Here is a 17524-nt window from a genome sequence, read left to right as displayed (position 1 = left end):
CAACCCTGAGGAGAGAAACAAACATCCAGATCCAGGAAGCCCAGACAGTGCCAAAGAGACCTGTATGGAGACAGCTGTCAAAACTGCCAAAAATTAAAGGCAAAGAGAGGATTTTGAAAGCAATAAGAGAGGGGTGACTTAATGGGAGAAAATATTTGCAAACCACATATTCTGTAAGAGGTTAATATTCAAAATACACAAGGAGCTCACACAACACAATAGCAAAAATAATAACAACAACCCATTTTTTTAAATGGACAAAGGGCATGAATAGCCATAGTTCCTGAGAAGACATACAATGGCCAACCAGTACATCCAAGGTTCTCAGCAACACTAATCATCAGGGAAATGCAAGTCAAAACCACAATGAGGTCATTGCACACTTGTTAGGATGCCTATTATCACAAAGATAAGAGATAACAAATGCTGACGAGGATGTAGAGAAAACGGAACTCTTGTACACTGTTGGTGGGAATGTCAACTCGTACAGGCATTTTGGAAAACAGTATGGAGATACCTCCAAAAAAATGTAACTACCCTATGATCTAACAATCCTGCTTCTGAGTATGTATCCAAAGGAAATGAAATCACCGTCTCACACGGAGATCTCTACTCACACGTTCTCTGCAGCATTATTCACGACAGCCAAGATATGGAAACAACCTAAATGTCCATTAGCAGATGAAAGGCTCAAGAAAATGTGGTGTATATTTACACTGAAATATCATTCGGCCTTTAAAAAGAACAAAATCCTGCCGTTTGCAACAACATGGATGAACCTCGAGGGAATTATGCTAAAAGAAATAAGCCAGACAGAGAAAGACAAATACTACATGATGTTACTTCATGTTACTACATGAAGTGCAATATAAAAAAAAGTTGAACTCATGGAAACAGAGTAGAATTGTGATTAGCAGAGGCTGGGGAGTGGGAGAAATGGGGAGAGGTTGGAAGCAAAAGGGTACAAATTTCACTTATAAGATGAACAAGCTAAGAAGATCTAATGTGCAGTATGCAGACTACAGCTGATAACATTGTACTGTATAATTGCAGTTTGCTATGAGAGTAGACCCCAAGCATTCTCACCCAAACAATAGTAATAAAGGTACCTGTGAGGTGATGGATGTGTTAATGAATTTGATGGTGGGAATCCTTTAAGAATGTATACACACATCAAACCATCATGTTGTACACTTCAAATGGCTTACGATTCTATTTGTCAATGTCACCCTCATAACGATGGGAAAAAAGGAATTAAGGTAAATCTCTACCATTTTACGGCAAATATAAAGCCCAGATACATCAAAGACCTAAATGCAAAAACAAAGCAATATTAAAAGTACTAGGGAAAAGAACAGGATGTTTAGGGCACTGAAAATACTCTTCATGGTATTATAAAGATGGATACATGTCATTAAAAATGTGTCCAAACCCATAGAATGTAGAACACCACGTGCGAACCCTAAAATGAACTCTGGACTTCGGGTGATATTGTTGTCTCAGGGAAGGTCCATCATTTGCAACAGGTGCGCCGCCCTGGTGGGGGCTGTTGATAGTGCGGGGCGGGACTGTACGTGTGTGGGGGGGCAAGGAGTACATGGGAAATCTCTACACCTCAGTTTTGCCATGAACCCACCATTGCTCTGTTAAATTATAGTCTTACAAAAAGAAACAATAAATATTATTTTTAATTTCCAAATGAGAAACGTTTAATTATGAACCAAACCTAAAAACCAAGAAAGGAAAAGAATAACAATAAATGTGAGCATGCAAAACTAAAAAGTCCTACGTGGAAAAGAAACACCAAGAACCTCACAAAGAAACGGACTTGGTTGGGCAGAAACACGTACATCACACACTCACTAACGTTGGGGTTTTCGAGGGGTTCCATACATGGCGGTCCTCCTCCACGCTTAGTTCTCAACAGGTTGAGAAATACAGCAAAGGGATGGCCTGTGGAGGCCAAAATAACTTTACTTCGGACAAAGACTTAGTCGTAATACACTCATGGCTGTGAAAGCCGAATGGGCCGGCTCACAGGCCCAGGTTAGGACGTGAGCCCCGGCTAAGACGGGCCGCCGAAAGGTGGAAGACACGCGGCACGCAGCAGCAACACGGCCTTCTTTCTTGTCTTTGAACCTCCCGCGCTGCTTCCCGCCTCAGAGACTCTGTGCTTGTTTTTCCTTGTTTGCCTATGGAATGACCTTGAGCTACACATTCTCGGGCTGGCTTCTTTCTTCTCACTCTTCATACCTCGGCTCACATGTGCCATCCTCCCAGAGCCCCTTGCCTCGGCGCCTGATTTTACAAGCGGGCCACGCTCCCCCCACCACAATGGGCCCAGTCACTAATTTATGTATTTACTTATTTATTAGTGTGCTATGTTGTGTTTATTTTCCTCCGCTGAAACATAAGCTGCGTTGGAACATAGACCCGTCTGTTCATTATACACTCAGAAGAGCACCTGGCACATAGTAAGTGCTCAATAAGCACTCACTGAGTAAAGGAGGGGGTCCCTGAAAGGAACAGAACGTGCGTTGAGAGACCCTAGAAGGGTCTACAGTTCGGGGAATGTGAAGAAGTCTTCCAAAGGGACGGGAAAGGGTGAATTTTAAATGGGGGCTTGACAGATGAGGAGGTATTAACTAGGAGGGGGCTTTTACTCAAACTGAAAAAAAGGGGGGTTAAGAAATCCTCCAAAGATTTGGACTAAAAAGTCATGTTTAGAAAAAGAAATCTGAGAAAGAAAACAGCCCTTTGGTTGGAGTTCAGGGGAAGGGCCTGTAAACAGTCCGCCAGAGCCGAGAATCAGATCGACAGAGAAAAGGGGCCTGGCAATATAAGCAGAGGAGAAAACAGAAAAGCTTTCGGTGCCAAATTAAGGAATTGAGATTTGTTTTTTCTTAAGGACGCTAGGAAACTATTGAAAGAATTAAGCTTGGAAATAAATGATCAGATTTACGTTTTGAGAGTTCTTGTGTCCTAACTCCTAACAGAGTCTGTGACCAGGGCAGCTCCTTGAACACCGGGCCGTGGACTCTGTGTGGAGACTGGGTCTGGGAGGAGCATCCCTAGAGGCAGGAGCACCAGCGGGGAGCTGCTGCTGCGGCCCCCCAGGCGAGAACCCGCGGTGGCCTCAGGAAGGGCCATGCAGTACAGGGGAGCGCCTGGGTACGTGGCTGCTCGCCCCAGTGGTCCTGAAAGTGTGCTCCCCGCCCTGCAGGCATTTCACCACCTTTGCAGAAGAGCAGAAGCCAGCATCCCAATTCCCCCTCCCCAAATTCCCAAGGATTATCTCCTCCCATTTGGGGAAATCACAAAACCAAGGCAGCCTCCTATTTTAGAGAAGAGCCTTGGGGGAGAGGGATTGGGACTGGGGTGCAGGAAAGTGGGGTGGGGGGAACCCCTCGCCAGGTGGGATTGTTGCAGCCCGGCATCTTCTTATCCAACAGCCCCAGTGCCTTAAGCCCAAAGGGTGCGAAGGTGAACAGGTTTCTTTTTGGCATCCCTTCCTCCTCCCATGTTTCAGAATCATCCGAGTCTCTTTCAGATTTTCCCTATCTTACCATTAGCCCTAGTCAGCCTAGGAGCACATCCCTGTCTTCCAAACAAAGGCCTGAAGAGCAATGACAAGAACCACCCAACTGAACCCTTTGGCGAGTGGATACAGCCTCATTCTCCCCATGCAGAAGGGCTCATTAAATTAAGTAAGACCCCACATTCAGCCAAGGCCCATGTTTACTAAAAACCGAAGAGGAAAACCTCTCCAAAGCCAGCTGCAGAAAGAGGTGAGTCCATCCTGTGTCAAACCACAGCCCTGGAAATTGAATGTTTAATTCATAAAGTAAATTAGAAGAGATTACTTGTACAAGTAGCTGCAATGTCCTTAAAATTATTCTTTAACTGAGGAAAAGTTTTTTGACCTTTGGAGGAAATGCTTGCTTCTAGCTATGACTAAAAAGAGATTTCCTTCTTTCTCTGTTGTGTTAAGAATCTTTTCTTCTTATAAAGAAGGCACCACAGTGATTTATAACTGTCATAAAAGCCTGGAATCCTTTTGAGGTTAAGCTACTCAGCTATTCAACTTTTACTACAGAAACTTTGAAATTCAAAAAGAAAAAATAATGTAAGTTTTTGAAGGACATGTGTTGCTGTAGGTGATCCTGTTAATTAAAAGTGATTGCCTGCTAGGAAATCATCCTTTAAAAAGTTTCATGAATTTATTAGAACCCTGAAGGTATCTTTGTATGCACAGAGCTGTACATGCCATTTATGCAATTTTGTTTCAGATCTGCTCCAAGTCTTGCTGACACTCCCAGAACAGGGGAGCAGTGCGGCTAGCGTGCATATGTGTTTTTGGCTAATTGAATTATGTGAAAATACATACTAATGAAGCATTAGCGGAGGTGTTTGCTGTGTAGACTCTGCCTCTAATTTCTCCTAAATTAGGAGCATCTTTTTGGAGCAGATTAATGTGATAGGAAAGGCTGCCTTCTTATTAAAAAATAGCCCACTCTCTAATATTGCGATTCATTTCTTTTGCATGCTAAAAAGCTCTCTGCACTCCTGATGTGCCCATCGGAGGGGAGAAATCTAAAAGTCGTTTTTAATTTAAAAAAAAATGCACTACTCTGGAAAAACCAGTGATGTGTAATTATCCAATAAAATTAACGAGCTAATTATTCATCTCTTAAAACATTTTGGGTTTTCCCCCCTTTAATACCCTTTAAGAATGACTGTTTGCTTTGGTTTGGTTTTAATGAGGACGATTATTTAATGGTGTTTGGATTACTTCTCTGCATCTCTATCTGGAAAGAGTGCCTCGTTACAGTTGCTGTAACTCGGTGCTCCCCTGATGCTGTAGTTGGGGAATCCGCTATGGAAACGCCGTGGCTGTTTTGCACCGGAGCCCAGGGAGCTATCAAAGTCGGGGACGTGCCTCTGTTTGCAGTAGAGGTGGGCAGGCGCAGAAGCCCCCACGTGCAGTGCGGGGCTACTGGCGACAGCAATCAGCTAATTGCCTAACGGGAACGTGCAGCCGGTGCCACGCTCTGCTCAGGGGACGCCTTCGGGTCACAGACACCAGAAAGCGGCTTGTTTGCTCTCTGTCGGGTGGGGAGGGGCGGGGCACTCGGCCCACTCCAAAGAACACTGCCTTGGATACCACCTGTTAACGTCTCAGGGACACAGAGAAGGAGGCCTCTGGAGGAAAGAAACCGTGAGAAAACTTGGGCTCGCCTTGCCGTGCGTGCACTGGTGTGCGTGTTTACAGCGCACAGATCAACCTGAGGAATCAGTGCAACCCCAGACCACGCTGGAAACCCTCCATACCGCCCGAACCCGGGCAGCTTGGAAAACAGTTTAAGAAACAACAGCCACAGAAAGTAGTCGGTGGCTGGGGGGCAAGGGGGACAGGGGGCGGGAGCGGGGTGTAAATCACACATATATGGTTTAAAGTTACATATGTATATAAAATATAAAATTATATATGTCAATCAATATATATGTGTAATTTGTGTGACTATAGAGAAAATTATCCTTTGCTGTCAAAAAATTAATATCTCGACAGCGATGGTGTGATTCCTATGGAGCCATGGAACCCGGCACAGAAAAGTGGCTTTTCAGGTTGGGGCTAGAGCTACCAATCCCAGAAAGGGTCCCCGGGTCTCTCACTTCTCACTCTTCATGTCAGAGAGAGGGGAGCACCCCCCACCCCCCACCCCAACATCCCCGAGAGTCCCCCCCCCCACCTAACAGCGCTGTTGTTGTCGCAGTCCTTTGTGGTCACACATGACTCTCCTGCCTCCCTGCTTGCGGTGTCTCCATAAATCCCCATTTATTTTAGGATAGTCCCATGTCCATGTATTTTATAAGGATAGCAAACCTGAGATCTAAAGAGTTGAGTTCAAAGTCCCTGTTCTGCTCCTTACTGGTCCTATCCATGTCGCTAACCCTCGGTCAGCCGTTGGTTTCCAAATCGGTAAAATGGGCAAAAAGAAACATACTCGTCCTGCCTGTCTCAGCAGGTGGTGGAGATGAGAGGCTCTGAAAGTGTGAAGTCAGCTGACAGGATTATCAGAGAGCACACTGCTCATCTACCAGGACCTCGCCTGGTCTTCCCACCTCTTATTTAGATCCTGACATTAGGATCAAGTGTTCAGGTCCTTTAGTTCACACCTTGTTGTCACCGCCAGACTCCGAAAGACAAACTGACTGTCAGCCAGGAAGCAGGCCAGGTCCCGGAAAGCAGACTCTGAGATGGAGGTTTGCTGGCAGGTGTGTATTAGCAGTGCCTCGGGCTCAACACCTGGGGAAGGAGGCAGCGACAGGCAGAGGGACGAGGCGATGCCGATGCCGTGTCAGGGCCGTCCTCACCCCGTCCCACTGGGGTTCTGCAGCTGGGCTGACCCTTCGGAGTTGCCCCCAGGTGGCATGAGGGGGCCACAGCTTATCCTCCTTACTCGAGCAGTCGTTGCATTCAGGCCGCGGGGAAGGAGTTGCCTTGAGCAGGGAAGCAGCTGGCAGCCTGGGGTCTCCCAGCTGGGCAACTGGTCCTCTGTTCCTGAGGGGGACTCGGGCGGTGCCTGTCGCAGTGTCCACCACACTGACCTTTTGCTTTCGGTTGTTTACTTCTGGAATATGCCCAGCACGTTGTCCTGTGGGGAGCATGTGTCGATTTCTGCGCTGGCCTTCAGAAGTCACCTGGGAGTTAGAACACCCAAGCTCTAGGTACGATTCTGCACCATCTGAACTAGCTGAGCACCTCTAACGGACTGGATGGCAGGGCCCCCTCCCTCTTCAATCTCCCTGTGGTGTGGTAGGGGGAACCCCTCCGAAATCTGCCTCTTAGACCCCGCTCTCCTAACCCTCCCTATCTCTTACACTTCACCCTTTGGACCACCCTGCCTGGACTCAGACGTCACACCCAGGGTCTATCGTCACTTCTGTCCACTCACCCACCCACTCCAGGCTGCTGGACTCTGGCTCCCATCAGAGCCTGGGCCCCATGCAGCCATTGGGGCGAGTCGGGTACCACTCACCTGCTATGGGTTTTGATAATCAAACCAGGCGGTGGGAATATATGTGGGGGTGTGGTTCAGTGCGTGTTTGTGTGTACTCATTTCACAGACATGGACTCACGGGGTGGCTGCATAGGTGGGTGGGTGTGTGGCCCATAGCTTCAGTAAACCCTACAGAAGAAGTTTATGGTCTTCCCCCTTCCTCCACCATCTGTGTCTTTGGGAACACAGTCATTGTCATGCAATTGCTCACAGAATATTTTACCAAGGATTTTCGATAAATATTGTAGCATATGGAGCAGAAGCCCTGGCACTCCAGCTGGCACACAGTGACTTCTCTGATGGTTGTCCGTAACCTGCCGCGTTACCTCCTGAACCCCTAGAAACCGTATCTGCCGTCGCTCTTCACTCACTCGTTCATTCAGTGAGCACCGAATGCCTGCCGTGTGCCAGACCCCGACGCAGGCACCGGGGACAGGGCCGTGGCTAACGCATAGTCCTTGCCCCAAGCAGCAGCCAGATGCCTTAATGCAAATTTAAACATGACTATAAAAAGACGAAATCATGCTGTATACAGAATAACCATCGACTTTTGAATAATGTGCGCTCTCAGGAGTGTATCGCTTCAAAGATGCTCGATTTTTTTTATAAGAAGTTCAGGCAAACAAAGGAAGTTTCTCTTCCATACTTCCAAACATAATAGTCGCCTACTTCAGTCCATAGAGAAAACCAGTTTGGAATCAGTGAATCTTAATTCACTTACCAATCAATTTTTTTTCTTTTTTCTTTATTTATTTTTGGACAGAGGGAAAAGGAAGGAGAAAGAAAGGGAGAGAAATATCAATGTGTGGTTGCCTGTTGCGTGCTTCCCACTGGGCACCTGGCCCGCAACCCAGGCATGTGCCCTGACTGGGATTTGAATCGGCGACCCTTTGGTTCGCAGCCGGCGCTCAGTCCACTGAGCCACACCAGCCAGGGCTCTTTCTGATGAATTTTAAGGGATTGTTGTAATAAAGGTACCCAGGCAATAATATCTTTATATTGCATTTTAAATTTCAAAGTGTTTTCCATGTCTATTAGCCAAGTAAAGCCTTACGAGCCCCGCAGTAGGTGACTGGAAATTACGAAGCCCGAGGCACTGAAAAGGAACCCAAGTCACAGAGGAAGCTGAGTGATTGTCTGAGGCCACTCAGCCAATCAGGTAGAACAAAATACAGAAACAAAAACAAAACTGAGTCTAGTGCCCAGATCTCTTTCCACTGAGAAATTTGCACATTTAGAGTTTTTCATAGTAAATGCACTTTTATGACCTCTGTCACACGCATGATTTCCACCCCAGCGACCAAATAGCGAATCTCTCAGCTTGTCTGCAGCCCGTGTGATTATTAAATAAAATGATTAGTGATGTGTATCAACTGATATGAATCACCGATTAAAGAGGCCTACTATGAACCCAGGGTCTTACTTTGTCAAGCCCGAGGACACAATTCAAATTCTCTAGAATCTGGCCTGCTTGCTACTTGTTACTAATTGCTTGAAATGTTTGAATTTTGTTTTTTATCTTTTATGGAATACTTTTAAATTCCCGTGTGTATCTTGAAACATAGTATTAGAGGCAGCAGGTAAGTATTTGCCAGCCGGCACCCTCTCCTCTTGCCTTCAGTGCCTTGCCATCTGGAGAGAGGGCCTGTTGGTCAGCAAAGAAGAAGCAGGAAGCCTGATTCCTGACAGTGGGGCTGGCCCACTCCACTGCACCCCCAGAACGTTCCCTTGTCTTTTGCTGGTGGGAGACACTGACCTTGGCCTGCCACCTGCAGTGCCTCAGAGGCCAGAGCCCCCTGGGAGGCAGCCAACAGGCTGGCAGTGGGTGAGGTGGGTGTGAGGCTGGAGCTTTTTACCCACCCCTGATCTTCACTCTCACTTCCTCCAGAGAGTCCTCCCTGATCTTCACTCTCACCTCCTCCAGAGAGTCCTCCCTGATCTTCACTCTCACCTCCTCCAGAGAGTCCTCCCTGATCTTCACTCTCACCTCCTCCAGAGAGTCCTCCCTGATCTTCACTCTCACCTCCTCCAGAAAGTGCTCCCTGACAAGTGAAATTCCTTTCTTTACCTTAAATCACTCTGGCCTTTTTCAGGGGAACTAACCACAGAATGTCCATGCTACAATGTGAAATTAAAAATATATAAAAATCAGGGAACAAAATTGTCTACTCAGATATTTTTCATGAGATAATTCATAAAATAATCCTAAAGGATAAGGCATTCATACTTTTGATATAATTTCTGCCTTTCCAAGTTAAAATATTAATGGTATATTCACATATACCTATACCTATACATATACATTACTTGCATCAAAAAATGCTGGGAAGATAAACTGTAAAACTGAACAATTATTATTTCCTAGTATTAGAATAATGGGTACTTTTTAAGCTTTCTGTATTGATCATGTATTATTCATGATACCAGGACAAAACATTACATGACAGAAAATAATCTGTTTTCTTTCTAGTTAATATACTTAATAAAAGAATCTATTGTACCTATGTATCCATGTATCCATGTCTTTGTAAGAATATCAGAATAGGCTGCACAACTGTGTAATGCACCCAGCAATTTTTTTAATAAGTAAATAGAGTGTGGACGAAGTGCTCTTCTACAATAAAGTCTATAAGCTTTTTAAAAAAATAATTACATTAAAATGTGAAGCAATTGCTTTTTTTTGGATTGCAGTTAATAGTGATTTTATCTGTGTTATTTTATGCGTTTCCTAAATGTTTGTAGGAAAATTAATATTTCTCTTAAAGTAAAAAAATACATAATTTTAGGATCTCAAAAATACTACATAAAAACAGTGACTGTGTTTATGAACTTCTCTTTTTTGATGTGGTTTGTATTTATTTTCATGTCATTTCACGTGCGTATTTTGTTTCTTCACAGGGACAGCAGACTCCTAGTGGGCCTTCTAGTCATCGTGCTGCTTTGGAGGGTTTGATGTGCACTAAAATTGGCATGTTCACCCAGGACACTCTCTTCTACCCCAGCAAAGGGGAGAGAAGCCTGGCCTGACCAAAACTTGACGACTGCCACCGCACTACTTCTGCAAGTATATATATCTGACCATAAGGCTGTGTGATATAAATATCGGACCATGAGACTAGGGGAAACACTGTGGGTGGGTCAAAAACAAGACAGACGCCTGCATCATTCTTATCGTCCGTGTGTCCATACAAAAACACTCAAGGGAGTTCGTCTGCGTTCATTTTGACCAGAGCTCCTCTCCGCTGTCTCCAGCACAGGCTGCACGCTGAGCTGGCATCCTTGCAGTGGGAAGGACAAAGCAATTTCTCGTTATTGGCAAGCTGACCAATTTCATCATTAATCGATCATTTGCTTTTTCCACTGTGGTCCTGAGGCGTCCCTCCAGGGAGTGGAGCAGGAGAGCAGGATTTGCTCGGTCAGGCACGGCAGCCACAGGCTGTGAAAGAAATGTCCAAGGTATTTCATCAATAGAGGATGGTCACTTGCCTTTGCAACAACGTGCATTTCGAACCAAAAGAAAATCAGGCCTGGGATTTCCATCCTTGTGGGTTTTCCAGGGAAAGTTTTTGTTATTGATGCCCCTACTAGGCTGTGAGTGCTTCTCCCAGCAGCATAATTTTCACAGCAGAGGAGAGGGGGCCAGAGGAGCACTGAGTGTCCTGTCCCTGAGCCTGTCCTGTCCTTGCTTCAGACCCCGTCCTGAGCTGTCCCTTCATCTGGAGGCAGCGGGTTGGAGAAGGGGGCAGCCTGGCAGCCCCAGGTCTAAAATGCCAAGGACCTTGCCGAGATGCAGACAATATCTCCGTGTTCCCTGTTATTGCTGCAAGCCCCAAACTCTGGAGTATTGCTCAGGGCTCAGAATAGACAAGAAGTCAAGGCCTGCGCAGTAACAGGACTTTGAACCTCAGTCACTGTTAAATTTACAGATAACTCAGGTGAAACTTGTAGTTGAAGATGGAGAGAAGAAGTGAGATTTTGATCCATTTTGGACACATAATGTGTCTCAGGAGAAAAGGCTCTTCTGAAGAGTCCTGTTTCCCCATCAGGGGCTATCAGTCATCAAGCTGGCAAAGGCCCTGTGGGGAGGGGGGGACACTGTGTGGCCCGAGGTCTTGATCCTCACGCACTGTATCAGAGAAGCAGGTGGCTGGCCTCCTTGCTTATGCGGCCAGATCACTGCCTTACTTTGCATCCCGTATTCCAATAAGCCACAATAGCACAGGAAGTGTAATGTGTCTTCTAGACACTCCTTTATAGGGCTTAAGGCAGAGCGGGGGAAAATGTATTCACGCTCTTTTCAACTCCTTCCCCCGAAAAGCACAAAACCAGAACAACACAAATCACAGCCCGTGTTTTGCCATGTTCCATGTTTAATTCCTTATATCATCTTGAATTGATTGTCAGAACCGTAGGGTAGGAACCACATCTTCTACGTGCTTACTCCCCCCAGAGAACCCAAGCCGGGGCTCCGCGTCCCGAGCGCCATCCAGCCTTATGAAATTCGAGGAAACTAGCACACGCATAGCAGGTCCTGATCTTCAGAGCACTGTCCCCCGCGGGCACCTCTCACGGTGTCCTGCTGAGCCTGGGGCAGGAGACGGAAGCCCCAGAGGGAGGGACGACTGGGCCGGCATCACAGAGGGTGAGCGCCAGAGACGGAACTGGAACTCAGGTTCTGCTTTTGCTCAGGTGTGTGTTGTGCCTGAGACTGGGAGTTTCCCACTTTGAAGACTCACAGGTGGCGAGAAGGAGGGGCTGAGGGGGTGACTAAGAGAAGAAGTTACTTGGAGACTTAGTTGGCTCTGGAGGTGTCCAAATCATTGTGTCAAAATCCAAATAGAGAAAGGAAGACACGCGCATGTGTTTGAAACGACCTATCTGGTCCATCGATTTCTCAGTGCCACAGGGAGAGGCGAACTGCCTGGATGTCTCGATCGACTTTCTGAGGACGACAAGTGAACACATCAAAACAGGATGATCTCGTTCACACATGACACCTGACTCAGGGTAGTTCTTGCTCAAATGTCCCATGTTAACTAATGTCATAGAAGATTAACAGATTGCCTCTTCACTAATCCCGAGAAGAACACCTGGAGTATAGAACAAGCACTCTTACTGCAAAGACATATTAAAGACTTTAATTAAAGTGTTATTCTCTGATTTCCTGACAGAATAAACTTCCACAAGGGACGTGATAAAGATTCTGACCAAATTCCAGCCAGGCTTTTCAGAGCCCTCTTCCAATGAGGCCTCGACCTTGCCCTAGAAGATGGGAAGGAACACTGACATCGCTTCTAACAGCTCAGGGGCACATCCCTAGGATGAACCTGGACCCCCTCAGTGTGTCTGCCCAAAAACTCAAGTCCGCCCAAAGAATGTACTGTTTGTTCCAGCCAGCCCCCGAAGACAGGGCCCCATCCCCCAGCCTCTGTGGGAGGGCAGGAGCAGAATTTCGATGAACACCATGTAGCACTCCCAGAAGGGTTTCACTTGGGCCAACCTCCTGCTTTGCGTCATCTTTTACTTCTGTGACTTGCTGCACCCCCACTCACTCCCCTCTCTCCCCCTCATTCTCCTTTTCAAACACCCGGCACCTCTTTAAGGTCTAAGCCGATTTCAGTTCAGAATGGACTCTTTTCCTTATGGCAATAAGTATTGCCAATCAAAATCTGTCCTTCCCCTTTTAACTGGTGTCCAGCTTTGTCTATCCTTGACAGAAGGGACGCTTCTGCCTTGCCGCCTCTGTGTTTCCGGTGTTTGTGCAATGCTTGTTCATAGCCCCTGCTCCATGGGTATTTGTTAAGGGAATGAATGAACACTTAGTGTCATTTTCACTGCAGAGTCTTTGTTGAGAGCTCATTCCACAATGCATGCTTGCCTCATCCACAAGCCCGAGGTGCCACTCCCATGTTGGCACATGCATTACACAACTTCAGAATTCCACTCCTGGCCGCTGCATGGGCCCACTCCTGCCCCTGACCAGACCCTTGGACATATCCGGACTGGCCCTAACAATTCTTTCCTTCCCCAGAACACATGATTCCCTAGGATGCCCACCCTACGCCCAGTGTGTCCTCTGAGTGAGTGTGCAGGAGAATGGATTTTACCGGGCATTCCAACTCCCTCAAGGTTGTGGGTTCCAAATTTGAAGCTGTACTTGAGCTACTCTCGGTTCAAGTTGCAATGAGCACCGGAAAAAATGTGACCTCCTAGTTCAAGAATAAAGGCTCCTGGGGTTTCTTAGCTATCAGGTTGCCCTTACAAAAGATTCTGTTGAGTCAAGTGTAAAAGAATCGGAGTCTAAAGGATTTAATTTCTCTTGAAATATCTGATGGTTTCTTGGTGAAGGGACATTTATTTAGCGATAGGTATGCGGAGTCTCGCTCGTCTCAAAATGTTTGAAAAAGAAATGAAGATATTTCCCCAATACCACAGTCTAGCTGGGACCTCTCCTCCTTTTCCTTCCTGCAAGGAGTCTGAAAACTCACACTAAACATTCCTAGAAGCCAACATTATCCTAGATAAGATTTATTCAAGACATAGCAAGGAACCAAAACTTAAGTTCAAATCTCATTACTTAAAAAAACACACAAGGAAAAATTAATGAATTTACATGAATTCATTAGCTGTGCTGGAATTTAGCCCCCTAAAACATGGGCTTCATTAGTAGTTAGAATAAGTATAATTCCTTTTTAATGCTATTTGTTGAAAAAGGTTTTGCCTCTAGCTGTACAAGGTCTGTCAGGGAAAAAATCCAGCCAGTGTTAATATAAAAAAAAATGGTTTGCGTGACATCAACGTAACCTGGCAGCTAAGGAGAGTGGACTGAATGCACATGTGTGAACAGTGATGACTTCACTGTGCTAGTCAGGGGGGCAGTAGACGACACTGTGTGGGCATGTGTAGTGTGTGGCTGTTGTATTCAAAGTGACTGAGCTAGTAGAGCAACAAATCTGCATAAAATTTTGTGTTAAGCTTGAGCATTCCTCTGTGGAAACTATTCAGATGATTCAGAAGGCTTTCCGGGACAATGCAAAGAGTGCAGCGCAAATAAAAATGTGGCACAAACACTTCAAAGACAGTCAGGAATCTGTTGAAAGTGATCCGCATTCTGGAAGACCTGCAACAAGCAGAACACCTGAGAACGTTGAATGTGTACAGGTTGCGATCAACAAAGATCAGTGACCCAGGTGACTCAACCTCCCTACTGCCCAGGGCACCCTGATTTGCTGCCCTGCAACTTCTGGCTTTTCCCAAAACTAAAATCACCTTTGAAAGGGAAGAGATTTCAGACTGTCGGAGAGATTCAGGAAAATACAGCAGGGTAGATGATGGCAATTGCAGCAAAGGATGTTGTAGAACTCTCGAACTCCCAGAGGCTGGTGGCCTTTTGGACCAAATATGGGATCCTTCTGGGTTCAGAGCTAAAATTTACCTTATACTTTTTCCACCCAGAGCGCTGTCAGAGAATGCAAGGCAGCAAGCACTCTCCAAGCTCTGCAGTGTCTCCTATTCCCAACAACTAAGAAATACAAACTTATTAGATGTTTTTCCTATACTTAAGATGGAGCTAGGAAATACAGAAGAGAGAGAGTCTCTACCCACAAGAAGTTTACAATCTGGGATTGGAGACAAGACTTACACAGAGGAGAGAATTTGTAAGCCAGACAATAATAATAATGATAATAATAATAATACTATCAATAGCTAATATTTATCACATGTTCATTAGTAAAAGAAACTGTTCTAAGACATCATGTGTATGATATCACCTTGTTCTGAAAACTTACAAGACAGATGCTAGTTTCATCCCCAGTCACACCACAGAAGACTTGAGTAAGGTAATTTTAAGACCTTGCCCGACACCACACAGCTGGAGAAGGATAAACCTCAAACTATCAAGAGCCTGAATGCCAAACCTCAACCCTTCCACTGCCTTCAATAATGCATTTCCATGTAGATGTTAAAGCACGTGCGTGTGCACACACAATATCCACGTGATCAGTGCACACTAAAAGCAGTTTGCCAGTTCGGTCCGAATAGAGCCCACACTTCAATATCTTCCCTGCATTTTCATCTGTATTTGATTCAAATATGTGTGTTAGGCGCTTGGTGTAGGCACGTGAAGGAGAGGTAAGGTGTAATCTCTGTCCACAGCGAGACAAGAAAGACTGAAAGGCACCTGCTCTTGCAGTAAAGGAGGGAGATTGTCACACCCTGCTGGGGACAGGGGAGGGTTTTCCTGCAAGACAGGTTAATGGAGCCGGGCTGGAGTTTCACGGAGATGGGAATTCAGGAGAATGAAGTGGCTATCTATGGATGTTTATCTATCGTAGGAGAGAAACCGACTCCATATCCCAATTTTGTTACTTTCCCCCTCCGTCTTATTTTTCTGTATGCCATCTCAGCTGGCTACTCCACCTGACCCAGACCTCATTCCCCAACAAGGAAACGGCGGTGGGTCGGGACAAAAGGGAAGAAAGGCCTTCATCCCAAATCGATGCTGGAACAGTGGAGCGAACAGCAGGGGTGTCAGATATGGGCAAATTCAGGGCCGCAGCTTCCACAAAATCAGCATCAGGTTCATAGTTACTTCACAGCGCTGCCCAGCTTCTCCGTTCAGTGCCTCTGTTCCTGCCCCCAGCTCCTCTCCCTGTGCACGCTCTGCGAGTTAGAATGTTCCCTTTATTCGAGCAGTTCCTGAAATCTCATTCCTTCCAAACAATCCTTTCCCAACGTGAGAACGTCGGCACATTTCCCTTTGCCTCTCCCCCTCTAACCATGAAGCTTTCAAAACAACCTCCTGTCTGGTCATCCAATGTTTAAAGCCATTCCCCCGCCACCCAAATGCAGTCTAACATAATATCAGAACAACGGAGAGGGCTCCTAAAGAGATAAAAGCAAAGACTAGCAATCATAATAGATTTTACTAAAAGCCAAACCTAAACAAGCCAGGCGAACCCATCCGAGACTTGAAAAGCCAGTGTTTGTATTGTATTGTTCTCAAGCCCAGCTCCTTCACAGGAGCCACTGTATTCATGGCTGAGCTCTACAGCCCCTCCCCTTTCTCCTCCACCCACAAACACACACTCCTCCTGAGACACCGACCCTGCACACTCACCGTTCACCTTCACGACTGTTCCAGCTAGTCACGCTTCCGCCGCCTTTCTAACTGCGCGACCCTCCACTTTAAATTTTGCTTCCGACACTATGTGTCTCTACTCTGCTCTCACGGCCTCCTGTATGTTAAAGGCCCCTTTCCTTCTTTGATGGGGCCCGGGTCAGCTTGTGTAATAAAAGAGGAAGGCTAATAGAAACATCATAAAAGCAGAAGAGGTTATTAAAAATGTTCTTTCACTAAGCAGATACACACCCAACACACACACAGGGAAGATAAATAAGTGTGTGGCTCTGGAAGAGGAAATGAAACAAATGTGGAGACTGCAAGACATCAAAGAAAAACTCGCTGTCCTGTGGAGGATGGGAGGGCGGTGCAGGAAGGACTCCAACGGCAGAAGAAGGCGGGGGAACTCATTAGGAATTCCTCTCCAATCAGAATCCTGGACCTCTGGGCACCTGACGCACGACGAGGACATGTGCATTGCAACAGTGGGGAGTAAACATACCTGGCTTATTTGAACACACAAAGACCGGATCCGAGTCACCCTTACTGAGCTGCACTGGGGGTTCTGCGAGGCCTGGATGACTGGGGAAAGTAAACATGCAATAACCAGCAGAGGCACGACCGAGTTTTCAATATATTCTGATGCTCTGGTGCCTCCAATCAGAAATCACTTAGTAAATAGTGGAGGGTGATCTCTGAGCAAGTCCATTACCCAGCAGCAAGTTTTGAAGAAGGGATGGTGTCTACCCCCGTCTTAAGAAAGAAAAACGGAGAACGTGAGCATGGGTGTTTGTATGGCCTACACAATGACAGGCAGGAAGCAAGAAAATGAATGGTCACAATTCAGGAATTTAATTGACAATTTTTATCTGAGTAACACTGGTAACTGCCATCAAAAGAGATGGATAATGATCTTCCTGGGAAGTCTAGGAGGAAAGCAAAAGCTATATAAACCCCACTCAGGGTAGTAGTGGGGCTGTAGCAAGTAAAGAAAATAAGTACTTTATTTACATGGAGGAGCTTAGTTTTCTGCCTTTACTGGTGCAAAAAAAATATGCTGAAATTAATTATTACTTAATTATTTGCAAACTGATTATTATAAATAAGTAGGGAGAAATAGGGAGGGGTGGGCTAAAAAACTGATCGCTTAGTAAAGAATGGTATTTGTGTAGGAGAAATACAGATGACTATGTTACGTTGTGTTCAGGTCTGGTTCCCAAATGGCGCTGAAAGAAAGCTGAAGAGCTAGGAAAAGGTGCAGGGACTCAAAAAGCAGAATTGGTAGGTACAAAACAGACAGGGGGAGGTCAGGAATAGTACAGTAAATGGAGAAGCCCAA

This window comes from Phyllostomus hastatus, unplaced genomic scaffold (assembly GCF_019186645.2).
Source record: "Phyllostomus hastatus isolate PE091 unplaced genomic scaffold, TTU_PhHast_1.1 phas_contig_283, whole genome shotgun sequence".
Taxonomy (NCBI): domain Eukaryota; kingdom Metazoa; phylum Chordata; class Mammalia; order Chiroptera; family Phyllostomidae; genus Phyllostomus; species Phyllostomus hastatus.
The sequence above is the reverse complement of the archived record's forward strand: the minus strand, read 5'-3'. Positions refer to the sequence as shown.